This window comes from Papio anubis, chromosome 1, assembly GCF_008728515.1.
Source record: "Papio anubis isolate 15944 chromosome 1, Panubis1.0, whole genome shotgun sequence".
Taxonomy (NCBI): domain Eukaryota; kingdom Metazoa; phylum Chordata; class Mammalia; order Primates; family Cercopithecidae; genus Papio; species Papio anubis.
Window position 1 is genome coordinate 68,717,202 of NC_044976.1, and position 6,738 is coordinate 68,723,939.

Below are 6,738 nucleotides of genomic sequence, written 5' to 3' on the forward strand. Positions count from 1 at the left end.
GGGTAATTAGGATATCTGTCACGTCAAACCTTTTTTTTTTTTTTTTTGAGAGGGAGTCTCGCTCTGTCGCCCTGGGGTGCAGTGGCCGGATCTCAGCTCACTGTAAGCTCCGCCTCCCCAGGTTCACGCCATTCTCCTGCCTCAGCCTCCCGAGTAGCTGGGACTACAGGCGCCCGCCACCTCGCCTGGCTAGTTTTTTGTATTTTTTAGTAGAGACAGGGTTTCACCGGGTTAGCCAGGATAGTCTCGATCTCCTGACCTCGTGATCCGCCCGTCTTGGCCTCCCAAAGTGCTGGGATTACAGGCTTGAGCCACCGCGCCCGGCTGTCACGTCAAACCTTTATCATTTCTGACCCTACTCGTAGGAACGTCTAATATTGTGGTTTTTATAGATATTGTTCTTACACATGAAATCTTAAGAATAAACTCAACCAGTGATGTTTTAAACCACTTTTCGCAAAAATGAAGCCCAAGATATAAAATCAATTAATGTGGTTTAAAGAATAGTGGGGCCTCAATTACCTACCAAATAGCCTTTTCTGACAGCCCCCTTTTTTGTAGAACACTATGGAAATGACAACTATACTATGGTCTGTGGTTTTATTTTTGTTTTAGGATTTTCTATTCCCAAAAGATAGTTTACAATAGTTGGATTATTTTGTCTCTTGACAATTAACCCTTTTATCAGGTAGTCTTAGGCAGTCATTTCTGTCTTAATGTTATTAAGACAAAATGGAAATAGATACCACTTTATCAAAGCTAAATGGAAAATGGTTTTGTTTTTGTTTTTTTTTTTTGAGATGTAGTCTTGCTCTGTCACCCAGGCTGGCGTGCAGTGGCCGGAGCTCAGCTCACTGCAAGCTCCGCCTCCCGGGTTTACGCCATTCTCCTGCCTCAGCCTCCCGAGTAGCTGGGACTACAGGCGCTCGCCACCTCACCCGGCTAGTTTTTTGTATTTTTTTTAGTAGAGACGGGGTTTCACCGCGTTAGCCAGGATGGTCTCAATCTCCTGACCTCGTGATCCTCCCGTCTCGGCCTCCCAAAGTGCTGGGATTACAGGCTTGAGCCACCGCGCCCGGCCGGAAAATGGTATTTTTAAAGCAATAGTCTATAACTACAGAATATCCGAATCTTGCTATTGTTGCTTCATTTGTCCAAATTTCGAAAGCATCCTAAGCCTTTTTTTATTGGTTTAGGTGAGAGAGTGAACTTTCTCTTCATGGAAATAAGAAGTCTTGGTTTATTTGTCTTAAACAGGGAACAGAGTTCAGAGGCAGCAGAAACTGGAGTTAGTGAAAATGAAGAGAACCCTGTGAAGATTACTTCAGTCACACCTGTAACGAATATTGACCCAGTAAAGAATAAGGAAATCAGTTCTGATCAGGCTACCCAGGCTACCCACTGCTACATCAGCAGTGACCAAGGAAAGAAAAGAACAGTAACAGCAGCTTGTGCAGAGAATATCCAACAAAAAACAGATGAGAAAGTAGATGAATTTGGACCGCCTGCCCCTTCCACACCCCGGAGAGGACGTTGACCCAAGTCTGAATCTCCGGGCAATGCAACCCAAAATAATGATCTAAATAAACCTATTAAAAAGGGAAGGAAGAGAGCTGCAGTGGGTCAGGAGAGCCCTGGGGGTTTGGAAGCAGGTAATGCCAAAGCACCCAAACTGCAAGATGTAGCCAAAAAGGCAGCACCAGCAGAAAGACAAATTGACTTACAAAGGTAAAAACGCATTTGCAAAGGGAGAAAATGAAGACCAAACAGAAGCAGGCTCCAGTTTCTGCAAAAACTTGAAATCACAAATGTCCCTGAACAGAAAATGAAGCTCACTTCAGAACACACACACTCTGCCTTGAAAACTACAGAAACTACTACTTCTTTTTTCACAGACCACGGGTCCTCTGATGGAAATGTACAGCGGAAACTCTTGAGAGAGAGGCTAAAAGCAACTCTGTTCTCCCCCTTCCCCTAGACTTTTCTTATGAAAAGTCAGTAATTAAGCAAATTGCTTAACACTTGGTTCCAGTTCCTGCCTATCTGGAGTTTAAATGCATAATACACCATAATTTCCACGCTGCAGTTTTTATTTTGAAGAAAGTAACAAGATGTCTTTACACTGACACTGAAAATTCATCCATTTTAGAGCCAGGAATTTATATTTTACAAAGGAAAAAATAGAAGTCTACTGAATTAATTTTTTTAAAGAAAAGAGATCAGATTAAATATTTCTTTGTTTTTCCTTTCGGAAACTTTTATATATAATTCTTTCTGCCTGCCTACTTTTCTGCAAAAATGAGATGTACAGATTTCGGTTCCCTGCTATGAAAAGTGCTGTGGTGGCAATTTAATAAATGTTGCTTTCTGATTTTTATCAGAGTGAGAAAATAATTAAAATTATTATTGATTTGCAAGTAGTAAACATTTCATATTTTGATTTCCCCTCATTTTAGTTTAATATAATTTGCAATAAATGTACATACTGTTGTTTGTTTCATAAAGCATATCACCTTAAAATGGTTTTCACTCCTGTGATTATGTTGGAATATTTGGAATGTTAAAGGAGTGAAGACTATCCAGCATTTGGTTTTATAATATTTGTCACCAGATTTTTATTAATGTTTAAAAAAAGTCAAATTTTTAAAAATAGTTGGAATTTGGCAGCTTTGTAAGGAAAGTTGGAGGTGTTTCAGGATTGCTATCAATTTTCAGCATTGTGCTATTGGGAAATAAGTGTTTTGCTTTTGTCTGATGGTCTGGGCTCATTTTTACATTTATTTTAGAAAACTGTTGCATCAATGTATTATGTTTCTTGGCATTGTTCAGCATAGGTAATGTGTGCACTTTTTGTGTACACATAATCATATTTAAGTTTTTTGATTAAAATAAATGCTTCTAGATGTCATGGCAGTCTTTTTAATCTTTTTATCATATGCTTTCTGGTGAATTTTTTCATGTTAAAGAGCTAAAGTCATAACATGATTACAGTCAACTCTCCTGTATCTGTATAAAATAGTGACTATACCTCAGTTTTTAAATTTTGTGATAGTCATAAACTTAGAACAAAATAATGAAGGCATGTAAGACCTGATTCTGGAGGAACTTGAAATTTGTCTTTTCTCATGTCCAGAATTCTGTCCTGCCCCAATGCCCACTATAGGGTCATCTGCAAAGCTCTAGCAGAGTGTGCTCACTCCATTGCTAGCATGGGTTAGAGGAAACAAATAACACTTGTGTTGTAACTTGGTCTTGATAGCCTGTAGTGTATGTGGGATGTAAAACAAACAATAAAGTGTGTCAAAGGTGGATGATTCTGTTAGAGTGAAGTTCGAGAGTAAATGTCATTTATATTTCTCATAGATAATCAAGAGTTGGCTGTGTATTGATTGACTGAAAGGTGGGTAATCATTTTAAATATGAATATACACACACATTTAGGTATCAGAAGATGCTTAGGGAACAATGGATACCAATGATAGAAAACGATACCTTTACAGGGGCAGAAAAAGCCCTACTCTTCCTTATTGCCTCTTCAGAACCCTTTAGAAAGTATAAAATACTGCCTCCAACTTGCTGAAAAAGAGTATCTGTACATAAGCATCAGAGAAGTCCCTCAAGCAGTCAATAGGTGTATTCTATTTAGAAAGTTTAAAGTTCTCTTAGCATCAGACAACTTGATTCCTAAGGTTTCCAATGTGTCACCAACAAAAAGTGCATTGATAGGGACCTTGTCTCTTCCTCCCTTTGATTAACTGCCCAGCATCATGGTTTACTAGATTACCAAGTGTTACATCATATTAAACAAAATGTAGCAGAACCATCTGCATCAATATATTCCTGTTTAGATTTTTGCAGGAGAGTAGTTACTTAAAAGGATCTGGTCCTTGTATGATATAAATGGCCCACCCCAATTTTGTAACATGATGCAAGTGTCTGGCACTAAGGGAAGCAAGAGTAGGATTGTAGAAAGATCAAGCTGATGGGGAGGGACTTGTTTACGGGAATTTTCTTAGTTTTCCTTTTTGAAGGAAAACATAAAAATCCCTTAGGAATTTGGTATTCATATCTCAGAGAACTACAACACGAAAGTGCAGACTTATATCTGAGAATTAATGTCAACCCTTTGTGTCTAGTTTGAAGCTTCTTGTATTTGTCTAAAACTACAAGCCGGAATTTTCTCCTTTGATAAAAAGTGTGTATAATGTAAAGCAGTTTTGCATATTCTTGTGCTGCACATGGGCTGAATTTAAAAAAAACAAAACAAAACAAAAAAACTTGAAGCAGAACCCTGTAATTTGTGTAAATGACAAGTGTAAAATCCTACCATAAAATGCTAAAAATATGCACTGTTTTGAATAAAACCAAGAAATGCAGCATTAAAAAAATAAATAAACAAAAGAAAAAACAAAAATGAAAACCACCTTCTAAAGAGAGAATCTGGAGACCACCCTTTCCAAGTTTGAATGGGAACATGGGCTAATTTTCTCATTCTTGCAGTTATTTTTATAATTGCCTTTCTATTGTCATTGATTTCCAGGCAGCAATTAGTTAGATTGAACTTTCTACATATTCTTCTTTCCTGGGCTAGGAGGTAGTCTAAAGCTAATCTATTCCGATAGATAGCATTCCTTATTTTTCTGGCTTGCTGGGCCAGTAAATCCAATGCATTTGCTGTTTCATTAGTGATGATTTTAAGTACTACCTGCAACTTTAGGATGGGGTTAAGCATGCAAATAGGAGTGCAGTATCTCCATGACTTATCTTGTGCCCAGGTAGCTGGCTTATAGTATTGAATTATTCTTTCAGGGGGCTAATTTGTGTATTTCCAATCTCTTATTTTTATATCTTTCTTTACATCTAAATCTTTTTTGTTTCTTTTTCTAACTTCATCATAGACGGGATATCCTGAAGTTTCTCCTTGTTGCAGTGGGAGTAGGAAGAAAGATGGTCTAATTGTTCTAAGCACATAGGCCTCTGTCTATTTGGTGGGCAATTGTCAGTAGGCCTGTGGTCCGCAGATCCAATAGAGACCAGAGGATGCTTGCCAGGTATTTGGAGCTTTAAGCTGATACCAGGTGGGGTTTAGAGAAGAGAAATGGGAAAACGGATTTGGATGAGGTGATTTGGAGTCATCTCTGCCTTGCCACAAAGTTTTTTTTTAGTGTTTCATTGTAACATTGCTGTCTCAAGCAAGTTAGTTCTCTTACTAGGTCTGTAAAGACTTTTCTCTAGTAAGCAACATAGTATCTCTTGATAACAGACGTTTTTAGGAGCCAGACCCTTGAATTTAGGTAGCTTCTGGGAAAGAGTCAGTCAGCATAAAATTACATTGTGGCATTAACTCTTTTGCTTCCTAAGGCTGTTGGTCTCTTATGTTAGCTCCTCTACAAACATAACATAAGGAAACTGCCTAGGCTGCTGGCAACGTTTTCAGCCAGCTGAGCAAACAGGTTTTCAGCTAAAGGAGGAGGCTCTGGTAACTTCTGGTCTACATGCTTATAGAATGACTTAAAGACTTGGAATTGTTGCTGGGCTGGACCGGTCCAGGTTCCTTTTTTGATAACATACAGGTAGGTTGCTGGGTATGTGTGTATGTAGACATGTATGGGGTAACCTGCAGTCTACATGAGTAAGTCTGGCTTTAGAATGGTGAAATTTACAGGATTACAAGTTTTTGTTTTATAATTTGGTTTTACCAGTATTTTGGTAAGCATAATTGACTCAGGGTGCCACGATATGCAATACTGACAATCTTTCTCTGGGGTCTCAGGGGAACAAGGTGGAGTTACTCTTGGCATGCATACATATTTGTAGTCATTTGTATAGTATCTTTTCAAAGGCAGGTGACTACAGACGGGTGAGTCTTGGTGTGCTGCCTGACAAGCATCAAAATATAGAGAAATAGGCCTTCAGTAAAAAGGAGGGACCTTGGTTTGGTTTAAGAGGGGACCTTCTTTTGACCTTGCACAAATTTCAAACCATTTACCAGGTAAAACCTTGGGGTCATAACAGACATAAGGCTGGTTATTTGCTGGGTCACAAATTGAGTAGGTGCTCTGATTATAAGCACAAGTTCTTAAGCGAGTCCTTGTACACTCATACTACATGTGGTACAATAAAGTTCTAGTTATACTGTTCCTTGACTAAGTAGTATGTGTACAGTGGGGACATCCTTCTATAGGTGCTTTTTCTAGCATAGTTAAGGGTGGGTAACAACAGCAAAACAATGTACAGCATATTCATACCCAGCAAGGACAGAAAAGGTCCTTGCCTCGGGGAGGAGGTTGAGCACAACAACAGAACAATAATAAAACAGTTAGTATTGCAAGGAAAACTACTAGTGTTAAGATTTTTAACCACATTAGCTTGCTTGATGAGACTTTAAGCTTTGGCCATGCGTAGACTAGTCAGCTTCCGGAGTGTGACTAGAGCAGGGCTTGCTGTCTCTTCAAGCTTCAGCCGTGCATAGACTGGTCAGCTTCCAGAGTGACCAAAGCAGGGTTGTCATCCTCAGCAGCAACTGGGTCTTGTCGCAGGATCAGCCGGGTCAAATGGCCTGGATCTTGCTGGCTGGTTCACTTGGCTAGAGCTGCCAGTCTCAGCTGACTGTGGTGGATCCAAGGCACAACACCTGCAACTTTAACAACAGTGGGAGTGGACAAGGTTACATTATGGGCCCATCCCACATGGGTCCTAGAGAAGTTGGGTTCTACTTTTTAACTTAACCAGAGTCTC

The 6,738-nt window shown here is 39.4% G+C and overlaps 1 pseudogene; it reads left to right on the forward strand.

Moving 5' to 3' along the window:
• The first annotated feature begins 1,004 nt into the window (after positions 1-1,004).
• LOC101023439 lies at positions 1,005-1,825 on the forward strand (annotated as a pseudogene).
• The last annotated feature ends 4,913 nt before the right edge of the window (positions 1,826-6,738 follow it).